Here is a 26,075-nt window from a genome sequence, read left to right as displayed (position 1 = left end):
TTTACCAGTACTGGAAGATAAAACTTGAACTAATTTTACAAAACATTTGAAATCTTCTGTCAAATACAAAACAGGTAAAAATACAAAATTGCCAGAAGGGACCGAGGAAAACTACATAAAATTACAGTTACATATACAAAGTTTGCGTCTAGTTTATTTTTATTCTAAATCCATGCCCTGCACAAGCTCAAAGTTCCTCTTCCCACCTCCACACCTCTTGCTCCTCCATCCAACCATCCTTATCACTAAAGCACCTTTTTTTTTGGTCTTCCTGTTTGGTGGTAGAGATTGGTTAAATCTTAACATTTACAGGGAGAATATCATAGTCAAAAACGTGCCTGCTCAGGTCCATGAAAACCAGCTTCCTGAAAGTGCAAGTGTTCTCAAAGCTAGAGTTTTTCTTCAGCATATACTGATGTGCCACAAATAGTTTGCCGTAAAAGGAGAAACCCAAACAGAAAGACTGTGATTGTGTTCAAGATAAAAAAAAAAAAAAAGACTATGAATATACAATAATGTAATTTACCTAATGCCATTTATCTTCTAAATAAAGCAGCATAACTTTTACTTATTTTGCACAATAGGTATTTGTCAATATTTTAAAGATACTACAGGGATCAGTTTATCCCAAAATGGATTTTTAAAATATAATCAATTTGTTTAACAGATAGTGTTATGTTGCCCAGTTTAATTCACTCCTCCCCTAATGAATTTACTGTGATTTATACAGGCAAAGGATTAATTCTCTCTGAAGGAGTATATGTATGGTATCATTGATAAACAAGACTTCCCACAGCAAACGATCTTTCTTAGAACAGAATAAAGTAGGAAAATGCCAACGTAAACTACACTGGCATTGTTGACCTTAGGCCAAAAGTGCTATACATATCCTAAATAAATCCTTACTTATGAAAGTGAGTGTTTGTACAGCCAAATTACTGTAAAACAGATCACTTAAAAATTAACTCCAGCCCCCTGAAGCTGCATAAATCTGCATAAATACACTAATTGGAGAATCAGTAAAGTACAAACTGAGTAGTCAGTCACAACCATGTATTATGGTATATGAGAAAAGACTGATTCTACAGTAAATTTATCAAGAGCTCAACAGAAATAAAATTTAAGATTTTTCCTAGGGCACTAATTTTGATTACATTTTCTCCCAAACACATAAAATCAAGTTAACCTACAAATGAATGGTAAATATTTAGACATATGCTTTAAGCAATGTCTAAAAACAGCTGCTGAGGACAAGGAAACTGTGTGTGTTGTCTATAATTAGCCCTTTCAGATATGCTCACAAGGAAGGGGTTCAACACCCTGAGTAATTCTGAGTTTTATTGCAGAGGCATGGGAAAATGTATGCTTGTAATATTCTAATTCTACTTCTGGATTCTGAAAAAAAGCTCATTTTACGTTTTCCTAAGAGCCATTCAAATTTGAGGCACACAGGCTAAAAAGAGAGCAGAGATTTATAAATTCCTACATTGCTTGTCTGTTTTCCATGACCTTGATATCAATCATTACAGCCAATAGTTTTAGAAGGTTCTGGCACCAGAAAAAAAAAATAAACCATGTGTTGTTAATTTTGATGTCAGAAGACCCCCAATAGTTCTTAATCTGTAACTCTAGCTTTATGGTGCAAGTTATACCCTATGGGTCAGTAAGCTGAGCCAAAGACACTTTTCAAACAGTTTTATCGATTAAGGCCCTGCTGTGCAATTCATTTGATTTTAGAAAAGTTTTTATCTTAATCTAAGACTTAGTTTCCACAGCCAAACTGTGTTCGCCAGAGAGTATATGTTGCCACAGTTATCTACATACTGCTTGTCAGAAATGCACTTTCACTACCACAGCGACCCCATATCGTTAAAGATTAAGTCAGTTTCCAAGAAAATATTGGAAACACAGAAGCAGCCTTTCTGCTGGAGAAATAACCTAGAATTATTTCACAATCTTATGGGAAACTAACTATTTCAAGTCATCCACTTGATTTCGTATCTAATTATTGCACGTTACTTTCCTCATCTATTTATATCTGCTAAAGCTTTCATATTAAAATATACATTCATTGATTAAACTTTCCTGACATTTTATCTAAGAAAGTCAAATATTTTAAAGTAGCAAGGAACTGATTGTTCCATAGAACCTGCAGATTTAAGTTTAATGAACTCCATATTTATAATTTCAGAAAAATCAACACAAACTGTTTAATATAATCAAGGAGCATAAACCACTGTAATTAAATTTAAGAAACTCAGTTTCTAATCTAAATGTAAACATTTAGATAACTTATGTTTATCTTTCAGTTCATGATTTTCAATTAACAGACAACTATATAATAATTGCAATTAGGAAGTAGGCTTCACCGGATCAGTGTTTCAAATTAGTCAAAAAACAATGATTGTGAAGATATAAACAAATATTAGCAAATAGCCCAAAAACAAACAAACTAACAAACAAAGCTCTCCAACATATTTTACATAAGAATATCTCTAAAACTAGCAATGCCATGTTTTCTACTGTAATCGTAAATAAGTGATTCAATGATGGTGTAGTTTTTGGCAGCAGTGGGACTGGCGAGAGGCAGAAAGGTTGCTAAATTTTGATTGAAGCCCACATCTGCAATTCACTTTAATAAAAAATGCAATCTGACCAGCAAAACAAAGGTATCTTTTCTGGGTTCAGAATCACTCAATTTAAAGAGGAGGTCTGAAGTTAGCCATGAATGTATAGTTCAAGTTCATTCTCAGATGCAAGACAATTACAAACACATTTCTAAAGTGCTGCCCCTAAATGCAAGAGGTAAATGGCCACAGTGTCTGCATTTATTTAGCAGAAACCATTTATCAACAGTTATTTGCAAATACTATTGGACATCTTTTGGCAAGTGCAAACTTCTAATCTTAACCTCATATAAACCAATAGCTTTCAGTTTTTCATACAATAAATACAATTATAAAATGAGTGCTACATTAATTTATCATAATCCAATTATTATAATAAATTGTCAACCACTACCAAAAACAATATAAAACAAAATACAACTGAAAATACAAAAATAGATTAATATACTACCAAAAAGCCACATTAAGAAAGCAATACTTTAAAAAGGGTATGGAAAGAATGTAGGGAAGTTTTTAACTCAAACGAACCAGTGGAGAAGACAAATACATGCTTCTAGAAAAATAATACTTCTGACTTTTTAGTGGGAAATTATGAGCTGCATCGGATGTTATGGGTAAATAAGAGCTACATCTAAGAACATGGTTTCTTTCAAAGCAAAATAGTAACCATAAATCCAATATACATAGCACGTATGGGGAAAGGGTTAGCTCTCAGTCCTGCTTCATATTAATGATTGCATAGTGATTTGAGCTCTTCAGAGGGAAGGCACAACTGAAAGACAAAGTATATTCTTTTTGACTATGTTAGTTGTTTGCTTATCTTTGCAATTCATTTTCAAAGACAGAGGCAGATTAATAGCTGCCATTTACCCTTGGGGAAAAAAGAGTTATCTGTGAATTTAATCTTTGAACAGTTTTAACATTTTAAATGGAAGGTGCCAAACTCTCAGCCCTGAAAACTAAAGTGATCTATCTTCACCCACAAGACAGATAACTGTCCACTTATCCGGTGGCTCTGGAATATTTTCATGAGTTCTGGAGCAAGCCCATTCCCTCTTCCGACATATTGCAGTTCTGCTTGATTTAGGGGGGCTGCATGATGCACTGCAGACTGCTTGCAGGAACTGGTGCACAGAGCTTGCAGAAGAAACAGCTTTTCTGCAGGCTTCCTGGACTTTTACAAACAGAAGATCCATCTACTGAGTTTTTTCCTTCCTTCAAACTGTTTGCCAGTTCCCCCTGATGGCATTCTTCAGGTACTACAAACACACAGGGAGAGAGAAGACATCTCCATACAAGCCAAATGGAGGTTCCTCAGGATTCTCTCTGTGGGCCCCTCTTTCCAGGCCAAACATTTTGTTCTTTTATCCTCCTCTCCCTCCAGACCTGCTGTAGTTGTAGCAGGGTGAGCATTATTGGGCAGGGTTTTAGGAGAACTGGGTAATTCCCCAATTTAAGTGCTACCGATTGGCAAGTAAAAAACAGACTAAAATCCGACAGATAGTAAGGACTTCATGTGTGTTGATATAAATTCACCAGGCCTCTAAGGAACAATTTTATTCAGGTACAAAGAAAAGACAACAAATTCCTTGTACAGGAACACTGTGGAAGGAAATGGCTGCTAAGTACACTTCAGCCATTGAAAGAGACCGGCCTGAGTCCATAAAGAGGAGTAATACAGGAACAGAACCCATGCAGGGTTTTAAGAACAGCTGGCATCCCTTATTGTACCTTTAGTGTGCAAACAAGGTCTAAAAGATGTTTGGGGTTTTTTGTTTTTTTTTTAATTCTACTTGATATTTATCACCTATGCACCAGGAATGTCAAGCCTGGTCTTCCCTGTTTTTCCTGGGAGACTCATCAGAACTTGTCTCAGATGTTTAACCTGAGCTCTAATTTTAACTGAAGGAGCAGGACACTGAATCTTTAACAAAGACATCCTTTAACCAAAACATTTACCACCATAGTTAACTAGGTTTCAATAAAAAAAACCCACACCTTCTCCCCGTAAGTTTTATAGTGTGACTAAAAATCCCTTCTCTCATCAGTTGCTCTGAACTCTTGTGACAACATCATTTTACTAACCTTCAGTTCCACAGTCTGCCAGGACAGACAACAAAACTTCTAATGAAAAAAAAAAGAAAGAAAAGCATAGAAAATTTGCTTTCAAAAAATCTGTCAGGCAAATAAGGGATACAAGCCCAATCTTTTTCCTTTGCCTGTCACCTTTAAAGGCATGCATTCACATAAAAGCATTACAGAGATACCGAGAGCACAGCTGATACATGATTAGAAGTTACATTTAAAAAAAAAAAAGTCTGCAACAACATGGCCATTCCATTTGAGGTCTGGATGAGGGACCCAATTGTCTCCTCAAGGGAAAGATTTGAAATAAGGGGAAATACAAATGGAAGATATCATGGGGCAAATTTAACGTATTAGAGAACCGCATTTCTCAAACTTGAGTTGAGTGATCAAGATTACTGGGGTTTTCTCTTGCCATATCTTCCTGAAATGTGATGGAGCTCAGTAAGTCTTACAGTTGGTGTTTGCATAAGAACAGGCCCAGGGAAAGTTAACAACATACAGGGTAGGAACTAGACCAGGATGCAAGAGACATGGTTTCAATTCCCATTTCAGACACAGATTGCCTGAGTGATCTTGAGCATGTTACTTAACATAGTCTGTGCTTCAGTTCCCTATTTGTAAAATAGATTATTTCCTTCACTCATAGGGATGTTGTAAGAATAAAACTTCGTTAACGATTGCGAGGCAGTCTGTTTACTACCCAGAAGCAGGCCATGTAAATAACTAGAGTGAATACTTGGAACACCAAAAAAGGAAGCGTTGATATGCAACAAAAATGGATTGAAAAACTAACTTGCAAATGTATAGGGGGAAGAATCTGCTAAGGCAACAGTCAAAACAAAGTGGCATGGGAGACTAATGTTTGGTAGCTGTCAGCAAATGCACTAATACACCAACTGACTGAGGAAGAGTGTAAGGTGAAAGCATCCCCCAGTAGCCTCGATTGTTTAAAAAAAAACAAAAAACTATATGCCTTTTGGCCACACACTCACTGGAAACTCAAGACACCAAAGTAGAGAACCAGTGTATTAGGTATCTTTGGAAGACAAGGTATATCAACTACGTCAAGTATCAAGGTATATCCACTTTTTAAATTTTTTTTTTTTTTTAAATACACAGATATATGGTTTCTAAAGATCTGAATGAGTCCCTCGGCCGTACCGTGGACTTCTGACTTCATTTTCTGTACTGGTTCAACTGTCTTTTCAGGGAGGTAATGAAAAAACTGGAAAAATAAAGAACAAACTATTTGACCACTTTGGTAATATTTTTTGCACCTTTTCAGACACTGAATCTTTTGTATGCTATTACATTATTTTCTTCCAAGACAAATATTTAACTAAGCATAAGGTAAGGAGGTTGACCAACTACCTTAGCAGTGGAAACTGAGGGGCATACTATTTTTCCTCTATGAACTTGTCATTATAAAATATCCCAAATAAGTTAAATAAGAATTCTTGCTTCAGTGGGTCTGAAAGGCAATAAAACTGATCATTTTGGCTTTTTTCTGAAAACTGCTTACAAGTTTTATGATCATGTACGGAAATGTTTTCTAACTTGTACAGATGCCACATCATTTATTTTGGTTGTCTTGCAGCTGTAAGTTTTTCTTAAGGACGAACAATGCTGTAAAGAGACTTAAAACCTAGAAGTTACATTAACTAACAATGTAATTGTAGAAATAGCGTGTGGCTAAATCCTAGAACAGCCACACTGATTACTACATATGATGGATGAAAAGGAGCAAGAAAAATAAAATAAAAAAATATAAATGTCTTAACACAAATAATACAAAACTACAGTACACCATATTAGTACAGTAAAACTAGACTCTTTAAAAACTACATTTAAACTATAAGTCCTCAAATCTTTTGAAGATAACCAATAGCGGAAAAGTCTTGAACCAGGGATATATCTACAGTGGCCTAATACCACACAACAGTTTACAGAAGATGCTTAGTAGTTAAAAAAAGCAAAAAAAACAAACCACACTTTACAAAAATTAGAATTTGGATAGCTTTAGTGCTCTCTAGCCAGAAATTTATTTACCTGGTTTTGAGATGGCACAAATAATAAATGAGGCTAATGGTGCCAAAATCATGTACCTGAAAGCCAAGTGTCATTAAATGTTTTATAACACAAGGTATTTGTCAATCTTTTCATTTACCTTAAAAGACAAACGAATAAGAACATTGGACTTGTAAACTGAAATTTCACCTACTTGTGTATTTCAGTATATTGAAAAATTTTCCCTTTGTAAGTTTAATGACTGGCACCACTTTCAAATGCAACCTGCTGGTCTTCTCATATTTGTATTATTATAGTAACACTGTTACTGCATTACCTCTGTTTAAATTCCTAGTGTCTAAAAAGAGAAAACACTCACTCAACAAACAGTGAAATATTTGAGCTTTAGGTCCACACTAATCTTAATGGAGTTCTATATATGAATACCACACAAATTATACTTAGGCATTATTTTGTATCCCTTCCTTTTAATTTTATGTTTATTAGCAATACAACCAAAGTTATTTTGGTTTTTACCATGTCAGCACTGCCAGAAAGCATAATTTTCTTTCAACACATCACCAAGAGCATCAGGAAAAGCTACCTGTTTCTTTCAGATTTCAACATTACTAAAATAAACAACAACAATCATTCAATATCTATTAGACAGATTAATCTACTGGATGCCTGGATGGGTACTTAAAACAGTCACACACACACATTCACAGTGTTTACAACTGCAGTAATTGAGAATTAACGGTATTCTAGGACAGGGGACATTATCTTTAATCAAATAAGCAGTTGTTCAGAATGACTTTGCTGGTAAAATGAATTTCCACATCAAAAGACAAACAACTAACATTTACACTAAGTTATAGGAATTTAATATTGTTCATTTGTCAACTGTCATAAAATGGGATCACCCTTAGGCTTACTGGAAAAAATAGGCATGTAATACAAGTGTTAACAACAACTGATTTGTTCATAGAAGAATTACTTGTTTAGTAAAGTATAACTTCACACTTGTTAATGACAGGTTTCAGAGTAACAGCCGTGTTAGTCTGTATTCGCAAAAAGAAAAGGAGTACTTGTGGCACCTTAGAGACTAACCAATTTATTTGAGCATGAGCTTTCGTGAGCTACAGCTCACTTCATCGGATGCATACCGTGGAAACTGCAGCAGACTTTATATATACACAGAGAATATGAAACAATACCTCCTCCCACCCCACTGTCCTGCTGGTAATAGCTTATCTAAAGTGATCATCAGGTGGGCCATTTCCAGCACAAATCCAGGTTTTCTCACCCTCCACCCCCCCACACAAATTCACTCTCCTGCTGGTGATTGTGTAAAGAGTTGTCACTTTGGATGGGCTATCACCAGCAGGAGAGTGAATTTGTGTGGGGGGGTGGAGGGTGAGAAAACCTGGATTTGTGCTGGAAATGGCCCACCTGATGATCACTTTAGATAAGCTATTACCAGCAGGACAGTGGGGTGGGAGGAGGTATTGTTTCATATTCTCTGTGTATATATAAAGTCTGCTGCAGTTTCCACGGTATGCATCCGATGAAGTGAGCTGTAGCTCACGAAAGCTCATGCTCAAATAAATTGGTTAGTCTCTAAGGTGCCACAAGTTACACTTGTTAATGTTTATTTAACTTATTGAAGGTTAAGTTTTTAGCACACTGCACCAGAAATTAAACAACCGCTGTCTTTTCTTGTTAAGATGTTGAGGAAGGGATTGCGTGAAGCATTTCTAATAGCTTTCCATTTATTTTTATTCACAGTATATATCCTCTTCAAAATACTTGTTTTCCCTACTGATTTTGGCCTTTTCCTTTTGAGTCACAATAAATACAGTTCGCACTTACAGTATAGTGACCTTTCAAATATGAATTATTTAGTTTCAACCACCATGTAAAGTGGGGAAGTATTATTTAACAGAAGACAGGCACAAAGATTTTTCAGAGGTGCTGAGCACTCAAAACTCCAGCAGAATTCTCTGAGAACGATAAGTGCTGAGTATCACAGGAGTCAGGTTCGAAGTGACCTGGCCTAAGATCACACATGTAGTCTGTGTCTAACTTCATAGCTTTTCTCTGCATCCCCTCAATTCATCTTTATCTGTCTAATAACCAGGTGCGTATACACTAAGGCCATGAGAAGGAATCTTCATTGCTGCAGTTCATATTGCTGATGGCTTGCCCAAGGCTCTTTCAGTGAACTGGAGATCAAAACCAATAAGCCACTGCAGCTAAGGAGTGTGGTGATCCAAACAACTTTAAGCTGCTGCTAGTGGCCATAAGGGAGAGAGAGGAAGTCAACTGAGCAAACTACTGCTGAAGCTTCCCCTGCCAGGTGTGGAGAGAAAGAGAGAAGCCATTGTCCTAAGGTGGCTGAATCTCATAGGTCAAAGAGTGGCAGACAGAGCAGAAAGAGATGGTATTGGGGGGGAAGAAAAAAAACACCTCAACTAACTAAAAGAAGGTAATTGTACACAGTGCTGAAAGCTTGGCTGCCAGAGTCCAGAAAACTAGGATATTTGGTGTCTACGTATTTCTTTAAGAACAAGAAAAAAGTTTAAATAATTTTACCTCAAGCAAGAACTAGATGGAGCTACCCACTATTCTGTCCAAACTAGTGGAAGGCCACATCACAAGAAGAAACTGCTACCTACGTTTCTGTAACTGTTGTTCTTCGAGATGTGTTGCACATGTCCATTCCATTGTTGGTGTGTCTGCACACCTCATGCACAGCTATTGGAGAACTTTTTCTCCTCAGTGCTATCTGTTGGAGCAGCTCAAATGGCCTCAGGTGTCGTGCACAACTGCATGCAGATAAGGGGACAGAGCCATCCGAACCCTCCTGAGTTCCTTCTTACCAGATAGACTCCAATAGAGAAGGAAAGGAGGGTGGGTCATGAAATCAACAAGTGCAAAACATCTTAAAGAACTATACTTATGGAAAGGTAGGTATCTCTTTCTTCTTCTCCAAGTCTTTGGACATGTCCATTCCACTGTAGGTGACTCAGAAGCAGATTCCAGACCTGCCTCCATGTTAAGTATACCTGCAATTGGACAACCACCCATCCAAAACTAGCATCATTCCTGGACTGATGGGAAATGGCATAACGAGCAACAAAGTTGTAGTCTGATGACCAAGTTGACACTTTGGAAATGTCTTGAAGGGTTACTTGCACCAGGAAAAATGCTGAAGCTTTCTATGCTCTAGTTGAACGGGCTAACATTCTAGGTGCTGGCGTGACATTAGCTAACTGGTAGCACAAATGAATGCAAGAAGAAATACCAGAGGAAATTCTATGAGTGGAAACTGGTTGGTCTCTGTCTGCAACTGCAACAAACAATGGAATTGAGGATCTAAAGGACTTTGTGCGGTCCAAATGGAAGCTAAAGCTCTTCTCATATCAAACGAATGAAGGCTTTGGAAAGAAAGTCAGAAAATAAATTGATTGATTAATGTGGCAATTAGATACTACCTTTAGGAACTTTGGGTGAGGGCAGAAGTAAACTTTACTCTTATGGAAACCTGTATAAGGAAGCTCTAACACCAAGACTCTCAACTCACCTGCTCTCCTGGATGAAATTATTGCAACCACAAACACCACCTTCATACAGAGGTGGAGCAGGGAGCAAGTCTTGAGAATTTCAAAGAGTGGCCCCATTAATTTTAGCATCACCAGGGTCAGATCCTATGGGGAACAGGTATACCTGTGGGTATAATCAGCCTAACCCTTGTAGCAATCTGATAGTAATGCAGTTAGAAAAAATAAAGCCATTATCCACTGAAGGATAGAAAGCTGAAATAGCTGCCAAATATACTTTAATACAGCTAACTGTCAGACCTTGATGTTGTAGTGCGAAAGATAGCCCAATAAGTGGCTGATAGAAGTCTGCTATGCCAAGAGATGCTTCTGTTGATATCAGATTTAAAAGGGAAAACAAATTCATCTCATCAGTGCACCTGGACTTTCTACTGTTCAACAGTAATTACAGAACGTCCTTAGAGCAACCCCTTTCCAACAGTGTTAGTCATGAAGCATCCACTCTGTCAGCTGGAGGGTTTGCAGACTGGCCTAGACCAGACAGCCATGGTCCTGAGAAATTGCATCTGGATCCAAGAGGAGAGACAGAGGTCTGACTGACATGGTTAGTAAGGTCAAATACCAGCGCTTTCAAGGTCAAACCAGTGCTATAAGTATGAGGTACCATGGAAGAACATTAGGGAGTTCTTCCATGGTAGCAGGAAAGTGTCCATCAATGAGCCATGGCTGTGCCCTTCCCAGGAACAGAACTGACAGCACTTTCTTGGGGAGTCCCTCCACAGCTGAAAGATGGACTGGGACATGTCCAGACATAGTGCGTACTCACAATGATCAGAGAAAGCCCTTGCCCTGATGATCTTCCAACATGTTCTGGGCACCTGGAAGGTATGCAGTTCTGAAGTGAATGGAGCTGGCTATGCAGAACTCCCAGAGGAGAATCACCTCCTGATGCAGTTGCGATAAACACACTCCTCCCTTGCCTGTTTATGTGTCCCCAAGCATGGAGGAAATGGAATAGACTACTGAAAAACACAGGGGTACGAACAGATGATTATATTGCCCTTGACAAACTCAGGCTGGTGATCAAGAGGAATCTGCCATGCGAAGATGCAGAGGAGAGGGAATCACCTCCTGGAATTTCTGCTACTCTCTTTCTGCACATCTTGGGACCAAGGTATAAAGTATAAAGCTCAGATATTTGAGAATCTGCTGCCAGTTGAACTGCTTCCTTTTCAGCACTGGTGTATAGATTCCAAGCAATGACTTCAGGATCGCCCTGGAATCATTTAGTCTACTTTGTACCTTACCGTCTCTGTCTTTCCTGAAAAGAGGGAGGAACCTTCAGGGGTCTTGGGTAGCCTGCTGCACTTATGGAGGAAAATCTGAAGACTGTGGCCACAAACATCTTCTCATAGTTACGGCAGATGCCCTGGTTCGAGCTGCTGACTCAGCCACTTCCAAGCTGTCCTGGCCACCGGCTTGTCCTCCTCCTCCATCACATTAAACTCCTTCCTGCTCCTTTAAACTTCATCATGTTCTCCCAGAGAGTAGTCATAGCGACTTAGAAGAGCCTGTTAGTTAGCAATTCTAAATTGCAGCCCTCCCATTGAATAAAGCTTACAGCCGAACTAGTCTAGTCTCTTCAATTCCTTTCTCTTTGGGGTCAACACTTGGTGCCCCAGTTCATTAGCTGCTGCCACAATTGGAGTGTTCAAAATTCTTAGAAGGGACATATCTCCTTTCTGCCCATTTCGCTGTGGGATGGAGGGAAGAAAGGGTTTGCCAAAGTGTTTTGACTCACTCCAAAGTTGCTTTGTTAATCAGGAGTGCCACCCTGGAGGGCCCGCCAAAGCTAATATATCCATTAGCTTGTTGGATTTCTCACAGACCTCTTCTGCCTGAAAGCCCAGAACAGATGCTACCCTTTTAAGTGGCTCTTGTGAGCCCTGTAATCCCTTGGAAGTGGTGAATTGCTCACCATCTCTATAGCCTGTTCTCTTGATGAAGATGATGATGCATCAGGATGCTGAGGCAATGTCTGGTCAGTCTCTTGCGATGGAGGAGCTCTCGGCGCAACTTCCAGCTTCTTGGTACCAATCCCGGTACCAGGCATTGAGGAATGTTGCCTGCATGTTCTCAGTGAACCCTCGAGAAAACCAACAGAGGTAGGTGAGAGGAGATCCTAGCAGGATGGGGGATACCTTACATGGGGGATACCTTACCTCAGGAAGGCCACTGACAGCTGTGTATACCTCCAACATCATCAGTACTAGTATTGAGTCCTGAGCTTGACGCAAACTTCAGGATTCAACCTCGACTGACATGACACCAGTTAGAGTCTACAATCCCCCTTTTTAGATGAGGGATGCTTTGGGAAGAGTCTCCCATCAGAGCTTCTTCCAGAGTCCTTGCCTCTAGTTGGCCTTAGTACAGATGATCTTGCTCATTGTGGTACTGAGTCCTTGGAAGATGTGTCTCTTCATTGGTATCAGAGACAGAGAACAAGGTGCTGAAGACGTCACAAGCGGAGACTTCCGTATCAAGGCTGTCACACAAAGTCCAATCTGAACATGACAGCTGTAATAGAGGGCAAAACACTGACTCCATAAGAAGACACTTAAGCCTAGCTGCTCAATGTTTCTTAGAGCGAGGCTTGAACCCTTTACAAATGTGGCACTTGCCACTGATGTTGGATTCCCCCAAACATTTTAGACAGTTGGGGTGTGGGTTGCTAACCAACATCAAGTTGGAACACGACCAGCAGGAATTAAACCCAGGAGAGCAAAGCCTGGTTGCAGTCATGAATTTATAGCACTAAAGCATCAAATACTTTGGTTACCCTAGTATTCTAATGTAGTTCAGCTAGAACAATGGACAGTGATCTGTCACTTAAACATATTCCCTACCAATAAGGTAAGACAGTAGGGACTAATAAATTATTTCACTTCCAGGCATGCAATTTCCTTGTCCAAGTACTGTTGTTTCTAGGGACTGTGTGAAATAGAAAATTGCATTCTCCAACCTCTTTCTCAGTTAAGGAGTTCTTCTAACCCTAACTTTGAGGTCAGTACAGAAGGAGAAAAAACTGAAAAAAAGGTCAGTTTGAGGCCAGTTGTCGTTTGGAGGGTTTTCAAATTTTTTTTGTTAAATGTTCGTGTGTCTCTAGCCAGTGTACAGTACTTTCTGTGAGAAGGGCAGTTACCTCAACAACAACAACAAAAACTTACGAATTGTCAACTGTTGCATACCAATCGTAGGTGTAAGAGTTTTAATTATAGTCCATTCTGGGTGTTGAACATTCTTTAACAAAGGTATGATTTGACTGTTATTCAGAATTCATATTGGTATACGGTGATTACAAATGTTTGCACTCACTACATCTACTTTAAGAATGTCCCTGAAGGTTCCAAGCTGGAGACAGATTCCTCAGTGTTTTAACTAATCACTTAGATATGCTAGTATAGTATTTAATGCCCCATACCATTCAACAGTTTGTCCATAAACTTAAAAGTTCAAGGAGTTGTCCAAAGAACATAGTAACAAAATGGCACAGTCCCTAAAGGGTAGCAACAACTGTCATAATTCATGCTATCAACATACTCAAATAGAAAGGGCCAAATTCTCTGCTGGTGTAAATGGGAAAACTCCAGTGTAATCAATGGAGCTGCACTCAACACCACCAGCAGAGAATTTGGAACCTAAAGGATTGTTTAGATCTTTATTCACTAAAACTTAACAATCTTTTCAGTTATTCATTATTTACCACTAGCTGATAACCTACTGTATGACATAAAATGAAAGGCTTACATTTATACATCTTTTACTCAAAGCAGTTCAATCAATCATTTGACACTTGATGTATACATAATTTGTTCTTCTCCCTACATTACAGTCATAGTATAGTAACTAAGTTGGTAACGCATATTACATTGAAAAACTAGGAATATCCATCACCCCTAGTAAAGTTTACAATCACAAATATTATTTATTTTTGGATACCCTTTCACAATACAAACAGGCAGGGTAAATTTTCAAAGTAGCATACAGGGTGCTAGCTTCATGACTTTCAATAATCATAGAATCATAGGACTGGAAGGGACCTCGAGAGGTCTTCTAGTCCAGTCCCCTGCAATAATCACCACAATCAGCTTCAACAATGGAATCATACAGGCAACCATACATGAGAAACCCATGGATCACTATACCTACCTTCATAGAGCCAGTAACCACCCTGAACACACCAAGAAATCGGTTATCTACAGCCAGGCACTCAGATACCACAGAATGTGCTCCGAGGAGGAAGTCCAGGATATACACCTCAACAAACTTAAAACCGCCTTCACCAAACAAGGACACTGTACCACAGAAGTAGATAGCATCATGGAATAGGCTAGCCAAATACCCCGAAAGAACCTGCTTCAAAAAAAGAAAAACCCTTCCAACTGTACACCCCGTTCTCACTTTCCACATTGGAACTCATTCGGGATATCAGACTACAACGTCTACTCAATGGGGACCCCATCCTGAAAGAAATATCTTTCCTGACCCCCCCACTTTCTGGCCTTCAAACACCACCCCACACCCTCCAAGTCATCATCAGAAGCAAGCTCCCCACAGACCAGGACACACCAACCCAAAGCAGCACCAGACCCTGCCAGAACAACAGATGCAAAACCTGCAGACATATATATCTCTACTGCTACAGTGATCAACACCCTCCACAACACACCTTTCATATGCCTATCACAACATGTGGGATACCTCCTCCAGTGCACTAAAAACCCCAACCACTACTATGTGGGTGAAACCAGACAATCACTACGCTTTTGAATGAACTTACAGGAAAATGATAGAAGACAAAAGTACCACATCACTTCACAAAGCGATCATGCCACATCTGACTTATCAGTCCTCATCCTCAAAGGAAACCTGCACAACCATTTCAGAAGTTGAGCCTGGGAGCTTAAATTCATTACTCTGCTAGACATTAAAAATCATGGATTGAACAGACTCTGGATTTATGATTTATTACAACAATCTGTCACCCACTAACCCCATCTTTTTGTCCCATGTCTGCAGAGGTGTTAGCAGGCCCCTCTAGCTTGAGCGATCCCTTGCAATATGTGCTCACTACTTAAGCTAAACAATCTGTTCCACTTTGCATTTTGCTATGATGCTCAGCGTACCTTTCCCAGAGCTGAAGAAGAGCAATGTGTGGCTCAAAAACATCTCTCTCTCACCAACAGAAGTTGATCCAATAAAAGATATTACCTCTTCCACCTTGTCTCTCTAATATCCTAGCACCAACACAGCTACCACTAGACTGCAATAACAGCAATGGGAGACGTATGGATAAATCATTATACACCTCCTGAACTCATTTTTTATTCTGATTCACACTTTTTTTTTTTAAATAAGTAAACAAAGCCACACATCAGGAAGTCATATCAACCAGGTTCTGCTGTGTTCTTGGACCTCTCCTTGACTCCTGTGCCTCAGGGAAATTCCCAATCCCTCTCTCTTCCCAATCCCTGTAACAAGAGAGTCACTCAACTTTTCCCCTGAGCACCTGCATAAGCAGAGGGGTAAACTGGAATTAACACCTTATTCTCCTGGACCAACTAGCGCACATACACTTTGTCAAATCCCTCTGTTGTTGAAACTATAACTAGTAAACAAAAGAAAAGTTTGCATTGTGTATTTTGATATTCTGCTAACATTGCCTAGCAAAGTCATAGGAACTGAGAAACGAATTCCTCTAGATCACATCGGAAAGCAAAATGGTATTGAATTGTGGAGTGTTTTTAGATATTAGTTGACTTAACTCATTTGTCTGGAGGAGCGAATAAGCTAGATGAGTCAGACAAATCTAATTCATTTATAAATCAAACAATATTGTTGTACTAATTTCTCATTATGGAAATACAATATGACTGTCTACTTTCAATACCATGACAGTGAATTATTTACTCTCTCATAGCAACTATCTTACTCTATCATTTTCATAGTCATTGTGGCTCAGAGGCAAGTTCTAATATTTATATATTGGCAGCCACTGGATGTCTTTCTGAGATGAAGAAAAATAAGGAGGTGACAATATCATAGTTTAAATGTACTTTTCAGTGAATAGTTCATCTGAGTTTGACCTCAGGTTGATTTCTGAATACACAGTTGTGTATGGGTTTAACAAAGAAGCCAATATTTTCATATACATTTTCTAAGTGTATGCAAGGTTTATAATAGTTTACTGCAGAAAATTAAGATTAATGCTCCTAAGAAAAATGGAGTTGATTTTACCACCACATTGCTTTTTCAACATGAAAATTACTCACATCACCAAACAATATCACAAGTTCATAAACCACTTCTCCTTCCTACTCACTCAAAGACAAATACAAATGTGTAACTCTAAAAACATTTCAAAACACAATCAGTGAACAAAATTCCATTTACTACACTTTGTCTGAACAGTTATAATATTCTTGATCTCCTGGTAATCTGTAGAATTCCGTTTTAAATGATACTGTATTTAAATGTTTTAAATGATACTGTGTTCATCTGACATTGATTTAAAAAATCAATACTTTTTAAAAACTTGTTTAATGGAGGGTTGCACAAAATCCATTACGGTTCACTGTACGGTATGATAAAGTTCTCCAAAATATACATTGCAATTTACTTTTGGTCAGTGATCAGAACATCATGTTAAATTGCTATTCATTACAGAGGTCACATCTATACTTACTTTTTCCTACCGTTAGTAATTTCTCCTCTTACTTTATGGCTTGAATCATTTCCTTTGGTTTACCAAACCCACATAACCACCACCCAAGTTCAGTACAAATAAGTAAATAATTTTGTTAAGTCTGTAAATAAATCCTTGCAGTACTGATTTCATTAGCATCTTTCTACATACTAAAAGGTATGATTATAGGAAAGCTGAAGCCTGATATAGTAGCAAATTTATGATACAAGGAGTGGAGGCAAACTCTATATTCATATTGCCTAACATTTTCCATTATAACTATGTTTTGACTTTTTCTTTTTAAGAGCTCTACCATCACCAGAGTTTGCAGCAGGAACTTGAAATTTGGTCGGATGATGACCCTGGGGTCAGAAAGGAGACTTTTGTTATCCCCCTTAAAGCCTTTCAGATTTAATTGTGCTATAAAAACTGTCAAATATCACCATTTCTTGTCTGTATTTTGTTCTGTGAACCTTGCTGGAGCCTTAATACTAAAGTTCCTGAATGTTCAAATATCCTACAATTGCACAAAATACAATTTATTTTTTCTCTTTTTAAAATAACCTATATATATAAAAACTATGTTAAAAGAAAGTTGAGACTGGAAAGTCAAGCACCCAAAACTCAGGAAATACCAGAATCAAGACCACCCAGGAACACTAGTTCTGGCCCTCCATGTGTAGGGCTGGTTGGAAATTTTCCTATAGAACATTTTTCCTCTGAAAACCACTGATTCATCGAAAGCATGGCATCTTGAGGAAGTGTGTTGCCTTTTAATAAAAATTCATTTAGAAACTAAAAAAAAAATTTTAAAAAGCATTTCATAAGGTCAATACATCCCATTTCAACTTTTTTGAAATGGTTTGATTTTCCATTTTGAAATTACTTTTTCAGTTTATTTCATATTATAAAATGAAGAAAGTCAAAATCAGAAAGAAATGTTTAGATTTTGTCAAAACAAAATGTCTTGATCAACTTTTTCCTAATTTTAGCTTCTAGAAAGTTTCAAAGACTTTTATTCTGGAAGAAAACCAAAGAAAACTCAAATTTGTGACACTCTCCCCAAAGCAAAAAAAATCCAGTTCACATACACCTCTACTTACTTATAATGCACTGAGAGCTTTCAGTCATATAATCATGTCTTTTTCCCCCCACCGGAACCTTGCTTCATTTACTCTATTAGAATGAGCATATGGAGGGCTGGCCTGTAGTAGTTAGGAATTCACATATTAACATCAGCACTTGAATTGCACCTGGAAGCAAAGAGATGGCCACTGCAAACTTTGAAGCACTGGAGTAACATGCTCTACACATGGCTAACATCTCCAAGCAAGCGACATTGCTGTCTGTAGCTTTTAAGTGGTCTTCCAAGGGTAGTGCAATTGATAGTAAACAAATCTAGACAAAGGGAATAGTTAAGAGATGCAAGATTTACGTGCCAAATGGTTGCCGTTTTCAAGTCAAGATGAAAGCACAGATGAAAAAATATTGTTGTTGGCAATTAAAACTACCTTGGATTCCAGGAGAAACTATAGCATTTTTGGCAAAGGGCAAGCATGCTCCAAAGCAACCATTTTCTCTGCCAACCAGTTGGAAGAGCTATAAAGATTCTGAAGAAGATATCACAGAAAAAAATGTCTTCAACTAGAGAACCAATCACAACATTACTTTTTTAATATGTTGTCGCAATCAGTGGGGCTTGGAACTAGATTACCTCCACCAGGACTCTCACCTCCAGCATATCTGTTACAATGAATCATAGAAACCATTGTATTGATAGACACTGACAGCAAATGCTCAAAATCCAGTAGGACGCTAACCTTAAACAAATCCTGAAACTGACTTGAGTACAACAAGTTGACATATAATGTAGACAGTATTTTTAACTGACAAAGAGGGAAGGAGACTTGATTCACAACTAACATAGGTTTACTAAACTCACTGATTAGTATATTGTGTCCATATATGCAATTATCAATGTATCATTAATAAGAAACGTATCAATGGGAAAATAAAATATATAGTTGCTCAGCACAATCTTTACAAAATGAGAGCAGCTTTAACACTAGGGTTTCAGCCATGAATATGGTGTAACAAATGATCATGCAACAAGTAACACTAAGGTCTTGTTTAGGTGATTATATGTGCTGTTTAGAAGGAAATAAAAGGGATGTTGAGCAAAATACTTATGAAATACAATGGACTAAAAATGACTGCCTTTTTTAAAATGATTGCTATTTCGATATCTGTACATTAACTATTTCAAAATTTCAATTATACAGGTGAAAATATCATTAGCGAGTGAGCACTCTATTGGGTGCATATATGAATAAGAGGCAGAAGAGAAAAACATTACAAATTTTAGTGTATTCAGTGCACAGAAGACAAGATTGTTGATCATTTAGTTTACTACTAAAACTCAGGAAGGAAAGAAGGAAGGAAGCTGAACATGAATTTAAGTACGCAATGTAAGTAAATGAAAACTGAAATTCAAAAGTGACAAAGAAGAAGGTATTTTTGCATAAGGAAGAATGGAAAGATACAGTGAGAGGGTGGAGGGAAAGTTGGGTTTGGAATGTGCTCAATGCCCTGCAGAATCATTACTTGTATTACCGCAGTGACCAAAGGCTATGACCATGGTTTGGCTCTGCTGTGCTGGGTACTGTAAAAATACAGGGTTTTTAAAAAGTAAGAGAGCCCCTGTTCAAAGAGTTTAAATTCTAAGGACCTGATCCCGCAAACACTTATTCATGTGCTTAACTCTACTACTGAGAGTTGTTGTTTTGATTTCAATAAGATTACTCAAGGTAGTATAGTTAAATACATGTGTAAAGGTTTGCAGGATTGGGGCTTAAGTTAACACAAGGTACAAGAAGTTATTTGGTAGCCAAGATGTATAGTGGCGGGGGGCGAGGAACGGGGGGGACACAGCCACCTCAGAACAGGACTGGCAAGTGAGTCAGCAAAGATTTTTCTGTTCAGTTTTGGTCCAAAAGAAGTGTGATAATCTTACAAGGAGAATGGCAATCTCAGAGGTGAAAACTAGAAATAAAGTTGTCACCAAGACTATACTGAGAAATGCTGCTAGAGGGGCGAAAAGACTGCTGTCTCCAGAACACTGCTGAATAAGGGGAGGTTGGAAACAAAATACTGTAACTGGCAACTGAGAAAAGGTTAAGTGAATATGTATTTTACAGAGAAAGAGAGAGAGATTTTTGATACTGGCAATGGTCCAGTAGAAATAGATTGGCAACGGTGGTGAGCAAAAAACAAAGCTATGAGACATAGCATCAGAATCACTTTTTAAAAAGTGAATGGTCTCCCTTCCTTTTCCTTTCAGCTCTATATTTAATATAGCTATACTACCATAAGTTTGTGGTCTTTGACAAACCTATTAGAGATTAATATCCAAAATTAACAATACCTTAATTGGAATAAGAAATTAGCAAAATATATAACCTATGACATACTTTGCTACAAGTAGAGCTCAGTCTTACAACTAGCCTAGCTATGAATTTACATAAACCCTGAGATTTGGGAACCAAAAAGAGACTGTCTTGCACTTGTAGAATGTAAAAAAAAAAAAAAAATTTAAGGGAAAAACTTGACTGCCAGATGAAGCAGACAACAGCAACACACGGCTCTTTTCTGTTCAATTATTTCAGTCAGTTTTGACTAGTAGCTAGTCACTGAACTCGACTGAACAAACTGGTATTCTTTTTAAAGGAACTGTGTTAGTCTTGTGGTTCTACTGTCATTGCACAGAGCAGGAAGGTAGAGCGTCTAATTACGGGCCACTAAAGAAATTGTTTATTAGGAAGGCAAAGCTCGCCTTTTCAATTTAAAAGAAAGGAGAAAAATTAGAGAATAAAACAAGAGTTAATACACCACACTAACTTCCTGTTCAGAATACTGTCATTTATTCTCTCTTGTGCACATGCTCAGGTAGAGTTGTGCACACTGACAGAGCAAAAATATCACACCAAATAGCTGTAGTTTTGGAAAGACAACCCAATTTAAATCAAGGTTTAAAAACCACCCAGAACACCCCCCAATGTCAACTAGCTCCTGAAACTTTTTAATTCAGTGTTAAAGTTCCTTTAAAAAAAAATCTAGCAATACAGTCTTAAAAAGCATCCTTTTTTATATAATAATAAAGGAACTCATGGCATATAAGAGATTTTTAATATCTGGCTTTTGTCATTTTTGCAATCTTATCAAGCAAGCGCAAAAGGGTATTGGCCACAGCACAAGTTCCACTCACATACTGCCCTCAAGTCAAGCATGAAATACTCACTATTTACCAGAGCCAGATACAAGATTTATTCTTTCAAATTAGTACAGCTATACATGCTGGACCAGACACTTGAAGTCGTCCAGAAGAGTTGACTAAGGCCATGTCTACACTAGTACTTATGTCAGCAAAACTTTTGTCGCTCAGGATTGAGGGAAAAAAACACCCCTCTAAGTGACATGAGTTTCACCAGCATAAGTAATAGTGTGCACAGTGGTATGTCAGCGGGAGAGCTTCTCCCGCTAACATAGCTACTGCCGCTTGTTAGAGGCGATTTAATTATGTTGACAGGAGAGCTCTCTCTCATTGGCATAGAGTGACTACACAAGAGATCTTACAGCAGTACAGCTGTGCTGCTGTAAGCTCTCTAGCGTAGACATAGCCTATATCAGACGTCATAAAAGCCTAAGGGAAATGGTCAGCTTATTAGACTCTACAAAATCATCCAAAGTTTACAGTTCAATTTCATTCCAGTTCAACAAATGAAACTTCAGGGATAGTGCCCAGAGGGGAAGACCTAGAGATAATTTTCTCAGGTATCCAGAAAAACTCTTCAGCAGGCATGTCAATATCAATCAGATTCCATCTGTAATAATACCTCAGTCAATAAGTCTCACTCTTGACCATATACTTAAAGAGCACCTCCAGTCTTTCTTCCAGCACCAGTAAGTTTTTCCTTTTAAAGCCCATTGTTGAAAACTGAGATTTTGATACTCCAAATCCTTGTGATCCATGCTGAAGAGGAACCCTGAGGACCTGCTCCAGAACCAGCATATTACTCATAAAATAAACAAATGAGGACCAACCCACAGAGAGTTTTACAATCTCTGCGAACAATTCCTTCAGCTGCAACTGAGAAGGATATTCAGTTCCATCACTGCAATGGTTAGACATACTAACCTAGGAGTAAGGAACATACCAAAAAAGAAAGCCTGTTCTGACAGCAAACCACTTCCACCAACCACCTCAGTTTCTCCAACTTAAAGTGGATAATTATATTTCCCTTCCTTTGTAAAGCAGTTTGAGAGGTATGAATGAAAGGCACTATTCTAGTATTTTTAGCTAACCATGGTTGGAAAGGAAATTAAACTGAATATTCTAGAGGGCACTGAGCACTGGTCTCAGAATGGGACTAAACAGCCAGTGCTTCAAAAAGTCTTTGAGCGCTAGGACAGTTGCAGCCTGTGCCATGCTACAGGAAATCCAGTCAATCTGATATTCTTAGAGAAGGCTCATTATCCCCCTTCTCATTTGACATCCAGATGTAAAGGGACATGTTCTCATCTTAAATCTGCATGGAAGTGAATGTTCTTTCATGTTATATTAGCAGTACTCAGTTTTACAGATTAAGAGTTTTATTAACTACTTTACAACTTTCATCTTTAGTTTTTTCTGTCAGTCACAAAATTATTTTATTCCTAAAACTGACATCTGCTGCAATGAGAAATATTTGAGCTACAAAAAAAAATAATCAATGTGAGTACACAGTATATACCTATGCCAACATATCAGGATCATCTTCCTGAAAGAGCATGTGAAATGTGTCCCATAATTTTTTCAGGAGGTTGGTTTCTGAATTTAAAACTTAGAAAAGTTTCTGAACTGGCACCAGTCCATACTCCAAATATGTGAATTGTGGTACTATCTTCCTGAGCAGAAAGATTATCCACTACACCCATATGTGCTACAATACAATACAATAGACAAGACCTAACTTTTTGAAGTAGGGGTCTTTGTTCTTTATTCAGTCTTTACTCTGCATTACTTAGCTTTTATCAGTTTAAACTCATCCACTCTGGTGGCTACCCTGATAAGAGGCCTTTCGCAGGGGAGAGAGAATTAATTCTATGTTCACTCAAGGAAGTGCTTGGCTCCAGAAAGTGGGTTTTTTTAATGTCTGTATGATTTATTAAATAAATAAAAGAGGAGAGAAAAGAGTGTTTTAAGAGCTCTTAAATCTTGTATGTGGTGATTTCCATCTTCTCCTACAAGTGACTCAGATCAAGGACTTGAGGACATCTTCCTTATCCCTCATAGTCTGAAAAATTAGGGGCTTCTAATATGTAACAAACAGTATGCAGAATCCACTCTGTGGACTATTTCCTTCAGGAACCAAAACAAAACCCTCTCTGCCCAATGTCCGAGCACTGGTTCCTGTCATATTTGTTTGTTCCTACCGTACAACAACTAAGTCAGGGCAGACCAGGGTGAATAAAAATCAGTGATTTTTTTTTTATCAGATTATTTTTTTTGACAAAATGCTTTTTTAGGGAAAAACCTGTCTAAAGATAGTTTTAATTAAGCTACATTACAGCTCAAAGTTCTCTCATCATGGAATAGGGATTATAAATTATAGTTCTATAGTATGAGACAATATATTCATGTAATGTTTAAGAAAAGTTTTGTAAATGAGTTCCAATAGTTCATGGATTAGGGATGCAGTCTGATTGGGTTCCAGGAACTTCTGTAAAGATTAGTTAGATAAATCTTTCTATCTACCCAATGGGACTCAGTGCTCAGTCTAGAAGATACCATCAGAGATGCTTAGTTTTGCAGTTCTCAAACATGCTTGTTAATAGAAAAAATGTTTTTAAAATAAAATAACTATATAGAGGTGACAAATAACAGACTTCAACCATATTGTCCCTCTGCAAATCTGTGTACACAGAGTCAATCCCTTATCTCTCTCTAAAAGTGCAAAGTTTCAAAAAGTTCAATGAATAGAAGATTGTTGGGGACGGAACCGATCTGGACAAGCAGAAGAAGTCTAGAGATAAATGTGAGAAGGGAGGGACAAGCAGTAGAAACAAAAGTGAAACTGTTTGGGCAGCATATTCCAGAAGTCTAGAGGTCTTTCTGAGTGTAGACTTCATTGATTTGAGATCTTCCATACCAGAAAACCTATAATGGCAGCAGGCCGTAAAAGAGACCCAGTTTGGGAATAAGAACCTTTCAAGAAATACTGTCTGTGTTTGTTGATGATGTTTTAAGTGAACTGGTGGAAGTCACTTAAGCAGTTGGATTCAGAGACTGTTGAAGTGATAATCTCACTTTTAACAGCAGTAGCTTCTTCTGCCGGCGTAGAAAGAATATTTTCTTCCTTTGGACTAATTCATTCCAAACTGAGAAATCGTTTGGGACCTGAAAAAGCAGGAAAGCTTGTTTTTCCTTTCCAGATTATGAACAAACAGGAAAATGAAGCTGAAGATGACTGAGTTAGCTGCAGAAGCCAATATTTTAAATTTCTCATGTTGACCTGGCTGACATAGTCGATTTAATTTTTGTGGGTTTTTTTTTTTAATATTTTATTTTAACAAAAACAAACCTGATTTTAAAAAAACTCAAATATTTAACTAAATTCAAAAATTCATATGCTTGTTTTGTTAAAATATTATATGTTTGCTGTTGAAGAAAAAAAATCCAGAATACATAACATTGTTTTAGACATTTAAATTGTTTTATTTAACTGTCTGGTGATGTTCTCCTCCTAATACAGCATCGCAAGAAAATCCTCCAAATATTGATGCTTAACCTGTTGAATTGGAGATAGTTCACCTCCCAATGACTTCATAAATATCTGCTTCAATTATCTTTGGTAAATGAAATAACCAAATAATCATTCATTTTCTGATATAGCTGTGAAGCTAATCTGAAAAGATTTCAAAACAAATCACTTAAAAAATGGATAGTGTGTACCTTCTAAAAATGAAACCTACATCTATCTCTGACTTGTGAAGAATATGTATTAAGATTATAACAACCAACAAGAATGCACTTTTATGAAGAAATCCATGGTTAAATCGAGTCTTCCTGACTAGTGATTTAAATCATGATTTAAATCAAATCCACCCTGGAGCAGACATGAGAGGCAACTGGTTGTGGTCACACAACATCTTGCATTTCCCCTAGCTACTTCATCGGTCACCCTGCTCTGCCTCATTGCATGTTAATGGTGGATCAAGAAATCCTACGGGCAAACAATTCCCAAAATGACTTCTACCAAAGGAGACTTACTGTTGCTTTCAAGGGGCCTGATCCAAGGTCATTAGAGCAGGGGTTCTCACAACAAACTTTTTCGTGGCCTCAGGGTGCAGCCACCAACTCTTGCTGGTGGCTACACTGACACTTTTTCCTAAAATACTTACTTAATTTTAGGAAAAACAAATAAATATGCACATATACATGTCCAAATCATGGTAATTTATTTATGTAGGTTTTTTTTTTTTTTTTTGCAGACTCAATAATAAAAGTAATATACAGTTGTGTCTGTTCCTTACTGGACCTAAACAGAATAGAAACACAAATAAGATGCTCTGCATGTTTTGCTTTTTTTGGTTGTTTTTTTTTTTTTAAAAGACGTGCTAGCTAGTAAAACTGCTACTGTGAAAAGTGATATTTGTATATTTGTTAATATCAATTTTCACAGCAGACTTACTCAGCCCCAGCAAGCTGGGGGACAAATTAAGCCCTAGATGGGGAGGAGGTAGGGAGGGAGGCAGGCAGGACGGGCCAGGGGCGATGGGAGGGTGAGCCAGGGTTGGAGTCTGAAGCCCTGCAGCTGGGGGATGGAGTCCACCGCCACACGGCCAGAGCCTGCCGCCCACCAACTCAGGGCCGAAGTCCAAGCCCCACCACCCCCACGAATGTGGGGAACTCACACTGGTTGCCTGCTCCTACGTGTTTGTGGTTCCAGAAAACAGCAAGGACCAGCTCCTGCTGGTGGCCCTGGGGAAGGATGGCTGCTTTGCCCT

The 26,075-nt window shown here is 38.0% G+C and overlaps 1 protein-coding gene across 8 annotated transcripts in view; it reads right to left on the bottom strand.

Moving 5' to 3' along the window:
* Window positions 1-26,075, bottom strand: part of ATE1 (arginyltransferase 1) — a 183,975-nt gene that overhangs the window by 130,962 nt on the left and 26,938 nt on the right. The gene's annotated exons all lie outside the window — the stretch shown is intronic.

Source organism: Lepidochelys kempii, chromosome 7 (genome assembly GCF_965140265.1).
Source record: "Lepidochelys kempii isolate rLepKem1 chromosome 7, rLepKem1.hap2, whole genome shotgun sequence".
Lineage (NCBI taxonomy): Eukaryota > Metazoa > Chordata > Testudines > Cheloniidae > Lepidochelys > Lepidochelys kempii.
This window is presented reverse-complemented; position numbering and strand designations above follow the sequence as displayed.